A 12,598-nucleotide genomic window follows, 5' to 3' on the forward strand; every position below is an offset into this window, starting at 1 on the left:
ATGTCAAAATGCCCAACTTTACAGCAGAAATAAACATGTTTACAGCCTGGTACAAGAAACAGTTTTGGACTCTGTACCTAATTTCTCCCGTACTGGGGGAGAATTTTTATGTAACTCTCCCATTTAAATCTTATTAAGGCTTAAAAAAAAAGGCGCAAAATTAAGGGCCTGGCCCCTCTGAGTGACAGCGTCTACAAGGTGTCAACATGATGTATAAAGAAACCTGCATACAGCATTGGAGGCGGGATAGCATTCATGATGATGCCAAAAATGCTTAACTACTGTGGTAGGAAAGTACCCGTAGAGCAAGTGCACTAGGGACTGACAGCTGGGCATGACCAAGCAGCCGACTTCCAGTTTAGCGTTCCGCTAACTTGAATGGGGATAAAATGGTTTAATATTTTGGCTCTTCTAGACTTATGAAATGTTATCAGACAAATGGATTATATCTTGATGGCGGAACAAGCCAATGTATCCATTGAGTTACAGATATTTCTTTCCCAACCTAAGTCTATGGGAAAAAGTTGTGACCAACCCCGGACACTGCAGTATCACTGTTTAGCCACGACAAAAATTAGCTTCAAAGCCCGGCACACTTCCTGGGGGCCTGGGCGTCACCACTGTACGAGTCAGATCTACCCGTCACTCCTACAGCGCTCCACCCTGTCATCCAAATTTGGTCACTTCTGGCGACAAATGCCAAATAGAGTCTTCAAAACAGGAGCCAACAAACCAACGCTGTCCATTACTTTTATACGTTCTATGGTTAGGAGCAGTGGTGTGGTGGTAGATGATGAGGTGGGTTAACTACTGAGGAGGAAGTTGGTATACTCTCTTATATATTCCAATGGCTTTTTGGCTGATAGGTGGGTATACAGTAATATCGCCCACTTCCTGTTCCCATAGTAAGGTAGCTTTAATGCTAACGTGAGCTAATGAGACAATTCTGTCCTGCAGAATTACAAAATAAAGCATGAACAAAACTTGCCACATAAAAGAGGAGACTGTGTATTAAGGAGAGACTGATAGGGAAACAGAGATGAGATGAGCCCTGAGGAGGCCGGGGGGAGTGATGGAGGGCATGATGAATAGGTACAATAATGGAGGAAGGGAGCCAGCTATTAGGTGGTGAATAAAGAGGAGGCCCTGATGGACAAAACAACGGCTCCAGTGTCATTAGTCAAGCACGACCAACAGCCTGCAAGCAGAGACACACACATATGGATCCACAAACACATACGAGACGCTCCGGCTTATACAGCCAATTAGGAAGGAGGGGCAGAGAAAGGGATGGAGGGGATGGAAAGGGGGGAAAGATGGGGGTGTCAGAGGTGGACAGATGGAGAGGGAGTCGGGGGGGGGGGGGGGGGTGCGGAAATGCATGGTCACACTGGTGGGCGGTAGGTGTGAGGACTCAACAGCTCACCAATATCAGAGCGAGCCAAACTTTAGCTGCATCCATTCGAGCGGCCGTTGCCACGGCAACACACACATGCACATCTCCACGTTGATAGACATGCAGCCATCACAGTGCGAGCTTGGCCTAGATCCTCGGTAATAACCGACATATTGATGTGATGTTTCCACATCCCTGCCTGTAGGCCATCCATCTGCTTGGTCACGGAGCTGCGGAGCTCTCAGCTGATGTCTGAATGCATCTCCATAATTTCCCAATATTTCATGTCATGGGGAGACGAGGAAAAAAAGAATGTGTGCTGGGTAAAATGGCTGACTTCAATAGAAATGCAGGCTACAAATCAAGCACACAAATGTTGTCTAATTCGCGTGTCTCTCTCTCACTCTCTCCCTCTCGCACGAACACACCGAGGATGTGTCAGCTTCCCTGCAGGGCAGCAGTCCAAATGTGAAATCAATAGTCTTGTCCCTGCCCTCGGGAGATTGGGTTACATCCACACACACCAAAGTATACACACATACAGGGGCTCAGGTGGTCTGCTGCAGTGGGCTCTCTCTCTCTCTCTGACACACACAGAGTCTTAAACATGATGCAGCACTGCAGCAGCAGACAACAGAGGCCGACTGCTGAGAGCTAACCAGACATTAAAAACAGGGCACTGCTTATAAAAGACGAAACCCAGCACTCTGCACACGCATACAGATAAAAGAGCTGCAGTGCTGTGAAGTAAATCCTCGACTGATGTTTGAAGTTTGTTGCTTCGTAATGCAGACGCTTATTTTGTGCGTTGTCAGGTGGAAATGTCAAGGTACGACACTAAGAAGCTGCTGTAACTGATTTAGATAAATGGGCTGTGGCTGTATGTAGGACACTGGATAAAGTAAAACAGGAAGTAGCCTTTAAGACTTTTAAAACCATTAGGGTGCAAACAGATAGAATTTTTCATCACCCTTTAGTTGCTCAGTCTGGTGGAACAGCTTACCACCTGTTAGGGAATACAAAGCACAGTAGGTATGACATACTGCACGAGCAACACATGCCCAAACGCACACACACACACACACACACACGCATGGATAACCCGTGCAAGCACTTCATTCATACTGCAGCAAGCCAGCCGTGTGCAATGTGCTGCACCTACAGGCAAAGAGAAACACACATGCCGCCAGCAGCTGGGAATGTCTTCCTCTGTTAGCTTACTACGTTTCCCATCTCCCCCCTTCGCCCCGGTACCGCTGCAGCTGGCCACTGATTGGCCGATGATGAAACTGTCCGAGTGTGTGTGTGTGTGTGTGTGTGTGTGTGTGTGCCAGTCTGTTTCCTGCAGCACCACCGCCAACATTCCTGCCATGCCAGTGTAGCCCTTCTTTCAAACATCTTCGTGGTTGAAACCATTTTCAAGGACGCCTGGTGCAGACATGAAACAATCGCCACGGCAACAATGTCACAGAACAATGACATATCAACCATGACCCTGCATGCACTTGTCGAATAATAGCGACAGCTGAGTGTCAAAGTTAGTAAGCGTCTCCGCATGACAAGCCCACATGACACTCGGCTATAAACCTCTCCTGACACATTTAAGCATCCCGACTTCCTGGAACAGTTTCAGTCCCGGCGAGCGGGCTTCCTCCTCGCAGCCTCGGGCTCCATCACCGCTGGGGTCCCAGTTTAAAAAACAGCTTCCTTCCACGTCCTCACTGTCGGGGCTTTTTTACACATCACAGGTTTGTTTTCCGAGGTGGAAATAAGACAGTGTGTGTCTGGGGCTTTGTCCGTTCTCATTCCACCTCACTGGTGTCTTCTGGATATTTTAAACACTGTGTCCTGACGTGCATTTCCCACAAGACAAGACTTACAATCTGTAACTTTTATAACATGAACAGCGCGTTTCCCATCAGAAGTGGAAAAGTCATGTCAAGGTATAAATTAGGAAAAGGTGCAAGTACTAGAAGTGAAGTACACCTGACCTACAGTGGGGTCCGAAAGTCTGACACCACACATCAGGATGAAAAGTGTTAGAAGTCAAATTGTTATTCTCGGGAAAGAGGGGCTTTGTGTCAAATCAGGAGGAAGAAAGGGTCATCCAGTAATCTGAAAATTGCCGGCTGGATCATCCCGTCCTCCTGCCCGCATGTCGAAGTATCCTCGAGCAAGATCTTGAACCCTAATTGCTCTTGAATGTGGCATGCAGTATTAAAGTGCTTCGAGTGGTCAGAAGACGAGAAAGGCACTATACAAGTCCATTTAGCCTCAAGACCAAAGATAATCGAGTCCTGAGTGTCTTGGACCTTCCCTCACACTCACCTGACCTCAAACCCATTGAACATTTAAATGGGCATTTGGAGACTGAGAGAGCCGAGCATTCTGTGACCTCACAAGAAGCTCTTTGGAGCATTGCTAAATCATGCTGGCACTGGACTTTTAGGTCCAACTGTGTGTGGACAGCACAACTGCAACCAGACTGTCTCTGGGACATTTGGACTGGCTTTTTTCCCAAAATAACAACAAACTAGATCTCGTGGAAAAGAAGCACCCAGTAAGCTGTTTTATTTGTTGAGTTGTTCTGCTTCGGTTTAAAAAGGCTGCTTATGCTCTGTTGTTCTGCCCCAGGCCATGACTCTCTACAGCTGACACATTATCCCTGTAAATTGCACATATATTTAAAGACAAGGTTCCCACAAATTTTCATAGACAAAATTTCAAAACTTTTCTTTGACTTTTCAAAGAAACTTGCCTGACTTCAGCTAGCCAGCATAGATGAAGGGAAAGATGGAGCTCAGGGAGAAAATAAAGAAATGTACTTGAGGATAAATAAGACGTTGTCACACACTGATGCATATTAGAGCTAATGTTACGTTATTAGCGACGGAAAATAAATGTTATCCATGCAAGATTACACACAGCAAAATTCCCCGACTTCTCCAAAACTTTCTGTAATTTTTACTAGCTCACTGACTTTTCCAGGCCTGGAAAATGTGGGCCGTTTTGCCGGCAAGCTGCGAGCGTTTAGACACACAGAGCCGGATTGGCGAGTTTATCTGAGGTGCCCAATTTTCCGCCTTGTAGGGTAGTCATAGTGGCAGAACCCTTTTAGTTTAAACAGACCGAGGCGGCCTTCCGCAACGGGAGGGGCTGTTGAAGACTTGTGGGAGGAGCTGTGCGCTGTGCTGCACATGCGACCCAATGGCGGTGGATAAACAGGAAACAGCTGATAGCAGGAATTAGCGAGCAGCTAGTAGCGAGAGGGAAACACAAACCTGACAGACACTGTAAACATGAGCAACTGGGGAGACAAGGAATTGTGCGCGCTCCTTGTCCTCACAAACAAAGAGGCCATTAACCGTCAGATGACGGGGACGGTGAAGAACGGGCCGACTTACGAGAGAATCTCAGAAGGACTGACCAGCCGCGGCTTCCCTCCCACGTCACTGCTTACGTCACACGCTGAGCTACACGTTTTGTTACTTGCTCACGCCCCCCATTGCCCCGAAAAAGGCGCATTCTGTATGAACAAAAGTAGGTTGGCGGCATTTTGCTGCACTCCCTGATTTTGTTTTTATACTGCCAATGCTGAAAGAAGACTGATTGGGCTTTCCTGCACATTTGCACAACTCCTATCTAAAAAGGGCTTGTGAAACTGCATAACTTTTCCAGGTTTTGCACGACCGTGGGAACCCTGTAAAGAAGCAACTAACACTTATTCAGCTATACAAGAAAGTATATATTAAATTATAGTACCTTTGCATGAGTCACCCAAAATTACTACGTTTGAGACTTAATACAAAATGTGGCCATGAAAGCCTCTTGTTAATCGTTACAAGTTTAGCGAAGCTCCAAGAACACCTCAGTTACTTCCATAATCCAGCCGAGATTAGAGGATGAAGTTGTTGGAGGGTAGACCTAAGAACGACGGACTTTTTGGGTTGTTGCTAGGGGTTAGCAAGCTAAAGACTATCAGGACCATACCTCTTCCATTTCAAAAGTGCAGCTGCAGGCTACCGGTAAGCTACGTCGTGTCTTTGAAATGTTCTGTCATTCTTCTTTGGACTCGGGCACAATGAGCAATATCAAGGTCAGCAAAACAATCGAGGTCATGTCCATATATCGTACGCTAAGTCGACAGCCCGACATTAGAATGCACTTTTTCCATTTTCTCATTCACAAGTTGAGGATAAACTGTTCTCATTAAACCTGACAGTGACGGAGGTTATTGGCAAAAGGCAAAACACGCAACAGGACAGAAATCTAGGTGCTGATGTGTCATGTGTGCGTTTTCTATACAAGCCGAGCCAAAATGGCACTCCAGAAAATCGAATCTGACTTGATCACCGTCCCTTGTGTAAATACAAGTGGAAACACTGAGACTCGGGGCTGCAAATTGAGCGCAGATCTGTGATAGTGAGAGAATAAAGGCCCACTGTAAGTGCGGAGCAGCTCTTTGCTGCAGACCACAGCCCAGCTCGCCCTCACATGGTTCTACTTTAGTCAGGAATTATCTCCTTCGGCGAGGAAGACTGTCCCCTGACGAGCTCCTCAGAGGCTCGACTCCTCTTTCATTTGGCTTTGATTTACAAGGCCCTCTGACGGAGGCTTTTTTTGGGGAGGGGGTGAAGCCTCTGCACTCCATCAGCTCTGGATTTACCTCCTGTATAACAAACAACAACCACATGGACCCACACTGTCAACTGGGGATTCCATTCCCTGAGAAATGTTATGCGCTGAGATGACAGATGATAGCTGGTTGGTGTCAGAAGCACTGCAGTAAAACCAGCATCTGAGACCACCTTAAATATAACTTCCCTGGCAGCTTGCAACACCAGCAACTTGTCAAAATAACAGTCTCTGTGGCATTTGTGTAAGGGAGCATGAGTTTTGCAAAGCTTACTGGCAGCAGTGTCAATACCGCTTTTCCTTTTGCTTCTGCTGAGAGTTTATTACCCGCAGAGAGAAGCAATGGCACCATTTAGTCACTCCGGTTTACAGGAACTCTTACCTCTGAAGTGGCTTTCTCTCCTTCCTGCTGAGGTTAAAGGTCAGACGAAACTACTCCACTCCACTCTGCAACGGGGCTTTTATCCTCTGGAAAAGAAGGAAGAACAAATCTATCAGATTAAGTGTCTATTTCTGTGTTGTTGGCCATTAGTCGGCGAAATTCCAAACTTATACATCAACTGTGTTTATTCTCACTGCACTGCAGGGGAATTCAGAGAGCTGGCAGCCGGCAGCGAGAGGAAGGCGGGCCGATTTCACTGTCACAAGAATGTGGGGGATTAACTAAGGAGGGTGCTTGAGCGAGAGACTTAACTAAGCGCAGACAAAAATGACACGCACAGCCAGAGAGACACTTATCGCAAAGCTCTGAAAGCAATCAAGCACAGTTCTCCCTTCATTACAGAGCGTCTTCATCATTACTGCGAGATTAACAATGTGACATTGGAGCTGCAGAGGCCGTCTCCGTTTGACTTGCGACAAAGCCTCTCAGACCCACACGCGCAGCCGGCGTAATGAGCATGGCAACCACGACAGGCTGATAATTTCACAGCGTGAGTCAGAGTAGGAACCTTGTCAAAACTCTTACTTGTGTGTTGGCTGTGATTCATCAGACTCCACCAGGTCGCAACAACGCTGACCGGCGTCAAACGTTTCAACGACTCATCAACATCACTGCTGACTCATATCAGCCTAACCTTATTTTATCTAAAACAATCTAGATGCTGAATCATAGTCTGGTCACAGAATATAATTCTGACATGTCACACAGCCTGTTGGTTGTTGGTTGCAACATGCTGAGCTGTCTCAGTGCTATGTGTGTGTGTGTGTGTGTGTGTGTGTGTGTGTGTGTGTGTGTGTGTACGAGAGGCCAGCAGCTGATGTTGTGGCTGCCTACTAGGAAGCTATTCCCGCTGGCTTCAGCTGTTCTGCCGTTTTTCTACACACCAACTGTTGTTCAGCCGCAGCATGTGGCCCAGAGTGTGTGCGTATGAGCGTGTTTTCACAGCAAACAGACTCCTTGTAACAGGCAGAGAGAGTCAGGAAGACTTTGTGTGCTCGCCTGTGCACGTCATCCATACATGCGTGTGTGTGTGTGTCAAAAACACACAATCGCCGACTCAGATTACAGCCGCCTCCGCCCCCCTCCGTCTCTCTCTGGTGTAATTTGCACACAGTTACCGTGTGATATCACTCAGTCAACACAAGGCCATTGGACAGGTGTGGCAGTGACACATGGGTCTGTGCAGCTGCAGGGAACACAGTTGTTCCAGTCACAACAGCACAGGGGCCGGCAGGCAGCTGCTCCCATGCTGGAGACAAAGGCAGGCCTGCGGCGCATGGACGGACAAACATGACCAGCTTGTGATCAGAAAGTTAGGGTTGGGTGTACAAACACGGAGCAAAAAATAATCACTTTAAAAAGTCTTAAATTCAAGACATTACATATATGTTCCTCTTTAGTGTCCCAACTAAACTGTGTCATCAAAATGGCAAAAGTATGCAGCATCAAAAGGCTGTTAAGTCGTCAAACCACTTAAATATATTCGTGTATCACTAAAAACACAGTAGGGGAGAGCGGGGTCAGATGGGACCAGAGGACATGTGAGATATTGCCTTTTTAGAAAGTTAGAAAACAACTCTGTCTATGCTAATTATCATGCTCATACTTGTCTACAAAGTGGAAACGCTCTGACTATTCCTGATTCTCTGGCCCATCCTTTCATGCTAGTGTTAGGGAGGGGGTGGTGCAAAAATAATATTTTGACTTAGGAGAAGGGTATGCATCTTTAAATGGTTGTATTTTTTATTTTGTTGTATTGATTTTACCACAGACTTTAAAAGAAAACATGTTTTCTTTAAAAAAAAAAATTACACCATTTATCACAGCCAAAAACTGTAAAAAGAGAAATTATTGTTGGATTTTCAAATGTCCAACAGTCTTTGGAGACGTTATATGCAACAAACACTTCAGTCAGAAAATAAACAAGACATAACCTAATGTGAGCTTAACTGTACGTTCAAACCAACAGCAACCAGAGCTTCCAAAATGGCGGAAGTCATTCATTTTCAACGAGAGCCCGGTGACTTGGGCGACCTGGTCATCAGCCGCGTATCTTGGGCGACCAAAGCGACCGGAACGGTTCGGAGGGGAGTTAAAACTAGTCTAACTTTATGGTAATGAGCTCTGACGCGGTTCGGCGACAAACAGTTGGAATGCTGGCGTGCTTCGATGAAGCAGGTCCCAGAGAACAAGCCATGTAACTTTGGTTCCTACAGCACACTTGTTCCAACAATGGATATCGAGAAGTTGATTACTTGCGTTCGCGTTCACTCAGTCCTTTATAATGTGTTGCTGTTCGGTTACAGAGACCAAAATAAAAAGAATGAGGCTTGGGACTGCGTTGTGGAGGTAGTTGTAAAAAAAAAGTGCGTAATGTTTGTAACAGAGGAGAGAACTGCAGGCTAATGTTGCGACGTAGCATGCAAGTCTTCCTTGCTTGGTTTGAATGGGATGACGTACATTTTCTGTTTTCATTGACCAAACATAACTTTCTGTAGGCCAACTATGAGCTTTTTGACTACAGCAACTACGCTGCTTTCAAGCCAGGAGTCTGCTTTGCGTCTCCTTTAAGTCGAAGCACGATCGAATGTTCAATGATTCACGTGATGAGCGACTAGAGCGACCAAAGCTGCCACAAATATTTGTGACAGTCGTGCTTCTTGGGCGTCCGCGAGAGACTTTGCCTCTTTGGAAGCTTCTGGTTTGAAAGTACAGTAAGATAGTGGTAGTTTATCAAAATCAATTTATTCTATGTCTCCTTTAAAATTTGTCCAAAAACCGTTTGCACAAACTACCCAGCATGCACTACAAGAGTGAAAACAAAGGCTTTTTTCAACTTTTACGTTTCAAACATCAAAGTGTGAGTTTTAAAAATCTAATTAGATGGCGGAGCGAGGGGTACGCATTTTCTGCCAGTCACTCATGGGGGCTTATAGAAAAATATCTGTAGTCATCACACCCCAGCCACCCTTCTCCTCTGATAAATAAAGAACAGTCCCTTAGCAGTCTTAATTTTTCTCAGTTGCAAGCACAAGAGTCCAAAGTGTGACTGCTCTCCCTGGGGCAGTAAGTACAGGATTGTTTAAAGTTCTTACCTTGTTATAGATTAACAAAAAGTAACACACAAAGTGTTAGCAGACACCTGTATCTGTTCAAGGATCAAATTATTTTCATAGCTTATATATTCAAAATGTCCCTTTTGACACTGCTCTCCTGTGACTCTAGCAAGGATTGTCCCACCAAGAATGACTTATCCTGCAGCACCATTACATTACTGGCACACAACTAGCATGGGTATGAGAGGTATAAATATGCTGAGGTGACACCGTGAGCACCCAACTGCCCAAAAGGTGCCCTGTGTATCACTGCCGTCCCAACAGTTAGTCTCAGCAAGCTTTTTATGTGGCCTAGATTAGTGCCCCACTTCAACAACAGACCAAGGGGAAACACAGAGTCCTATGTGGTGGACACAGGTGTGTCCTTGTCCACCCACACTTTCCCCCATTAACAGCAATCCTTCGGGGCAGCTCATTTCCTGTCGGGGCAGGAAGTGGGAAGGAGGGCAGGGCGCTGGGCGAGCAGGGGTGATGATGAAGTCACAGCAGGAAAAGAAAGACAGGATTGTAGTAGGGGAAGTACAGCGAATGAGTAAGCCGGCATCAGGCAGAGCTTACATGATACATCCAGTGCATGTTGGTGCTGTATATCCAATCCACAATATGTGAGCACTTCCTGTGATGTCATCCGTATAAATACATGTACTGTAATAAGCGTTTTACAAGACCACATAACAGAGTGGTCCCAAACTGACATTAAAGAACAGTAAAATGACCCACAAGCCACTACAAAGTGTTTCTGTTACTCAGGGTGACACATCACATTAAGTGGACAGATCAGTGTACAATACGTCCCTTAGGTGCTTCAAAGAGCCATGCCACCCATACTCAATTTCAGCTACATTATGGACTCGTCACCTCCATTATACAGATTCCTTAAGCCTTAAAAATATTATCATACAGTTGAATTAACACATCTCCCAACATAATCTCACAGGGTAGTAAGGATGGATTGCATTAAAGTATATAAATGTATGGTGAGCCCGTTAAACATACAATCAGTAGGGCTGACAAATAGCGATTTAGTTTTCACTGGTGGAAATGACTTTTCAAAATGCCAATTAAAATGTTAATTTAACATATCTGTACAAAATATATAGACAGATATCCATATTCCGTTTTTCACTCGTAAGAATAGCTATTACATATATCTGCGAATGAATTTCCACATGTTGAAAAAGGGTTGTGACGACAGTGGGCATGTAATTTCCCATTTCAGATATCATCAATTGCATTTCCAGTATGTCCTGCTTACCAACAAACCACTGTGCATATGTGGGTGTCATGTCATTTAAGTACCACAGAGCCATTGGTTGCCTTTAAATTAGCATATTCATTTCAGAAGTCTGGCGGAAACTGTCATGCTAGCCCAAACTAGCAATATTTATAATTTCCACTAGCAACAAATGTATTTCAGATATCTGGAATGCAATGCCAGTTACAATTCCAAGCTGACATACCAATTATTTAATTTCGACTGGTTGTAATTCAAATTTTAGATGTCTACAACTAATTTCTCACAAGTCAAAATGTTATTGTAACAACTTTTACCATTGACTTCTATTCAAACTCAATTACAGATATTTGTAATTCAATTATGGCGTATTATAATTCCCAGTAAAAGTATCCATAATTTAATTTTGACTAGTCACAATTAAACTTTAGATACCTATTATTCATTTCTCACAAGTCAAAATGTTAATTGTAAAAACTTTAACCATTGACTTCCATTCAAACTCAATTACAGATATCTGTAAATCAGTTTTGCCGTGTTTTAATTCCAAGTAGACTTTGCCATGATGTTATTTTGACGAGTCACAATACAATTTTAGATATCTAGAATTCCATTTCTCACAAGTCAAAATGTTAATTGAAAAAACTTTATCCATTGACTTCCATTCAAACTCAATTACAGATATCTGTAATTCAATTTTGACATGTTATAGTTCAAAGTAGACATATCCATGATGTAATTTTGACTAGTGACAATTAAACTTTAGATATCTAGAATTCCATTTATGATACCTGTAATTCATTTCTCACTAGTGAAAATGTTAATTGAAAACTTTTACCATTGACTTGCATTCAAACTCGATTACAGATATCTGTAATTCAATTTCGCTGTGTTTTAATTCCAAGTAAACATATCCGTAATTTCATTTTGACTAGTCACAAACGAATTTTAGATATCTAGAATTCCATTTATGAAAACTACACTTAATTTCTCACTAGTTAAAATGTTAATTCTAAAAGCTTTCACCACTGACTTCCAGTCGAACTCAATTACAGATATCTGTAATTCAGTTTTGACATGTTATAGTTCAAAGTAGCCATATCCATAATTTAATTTTGACTGGTCACAATTAAACTTTAGATATCTAGAATTCCATTTCTCACAAGTCAAAATGTTAATTGAAAAAACTTTATCCACTGACTTCCATTCAAACTCAGTTACAGATATCTGTTATTCAATTTTGACGCTATAATTCCAAGTAGACATATCCATAATGTAATTTTGACAAGTAGCAATTAAACTTTAGATATCTAGAATACCATTTATGGTATCTGTAATGTGAGAACACGATATCTACAATGAACATTACCACAAGTAAGAATTTAACTGTTAATGTCAATATCGTTTCCAATAGTGAAAATGAAGTTGTAGATCATTACTTAGTATTGCAACTAGTCAAAATTACAAATGTTGATATCTATACTTGCTATTACCACCACTAATTAAATGTTAATAGGTCTTGCCATAATAAATGTCATGTTTTGAGATAAAAAAAAAACTACTCACAATTTAGGATTATAATATCAACCATCTTAAAAACAGAGAGACAAGTCTGCTCTTAACCTTTCCCCACAAAAAAAAACCAAACACCATGTCACAGTGATGCAGCAGGCACTACAGATTAATGATTAAAGATGCATTCCACTCATTCTTGTGTTGCATGACAAGATAGCATCTGGAGACATGATGTATTACGATACCAAAAAGACCATTCA

The 12,598-nt window shown here is 43.4% G+C and overlaps 1 protein-coding gene across 4 annotated transcripts in view; it reads right to left on the bottom strand.

The window, feature by feature from the left end:
• Positions 1–12,598, bottom strand: part of raph1b (Ras association (RalGDS/AF-6) and pleckstrin homology domains 1b) — a 55,990-nt gene that overhangs the window by 30,668 nt on the left and 12,724 nt on the right. For all 4 annotated transcript variants that reach the window (XM_049570242.1, XM_049570240.1, XM_049570241.1 and 1 more), the window contains exon 2: positions 6,414–6,499. The gene's annotated coding sequence lies outside the window, so the exon portion shown is untranslated. The remainder of the gene's footprint in view (positions 1–6,413; positions 6,500–12,598) is intronic.

Source organism: Epinephelus fuscoguttatus, linkage group LG24 (genome assembly GCF_011397635.1).
Source record: "Epinephelus fuscoguttatus linkage group LG24, E.fuscoguttatus.final_Chr_v1".
NCBI lineage: Eukaryota > Metazoa > Chordata > Actinopteri > Perciformes > Serranidae > Epinephelus > Epinephelus fuscoguttatus.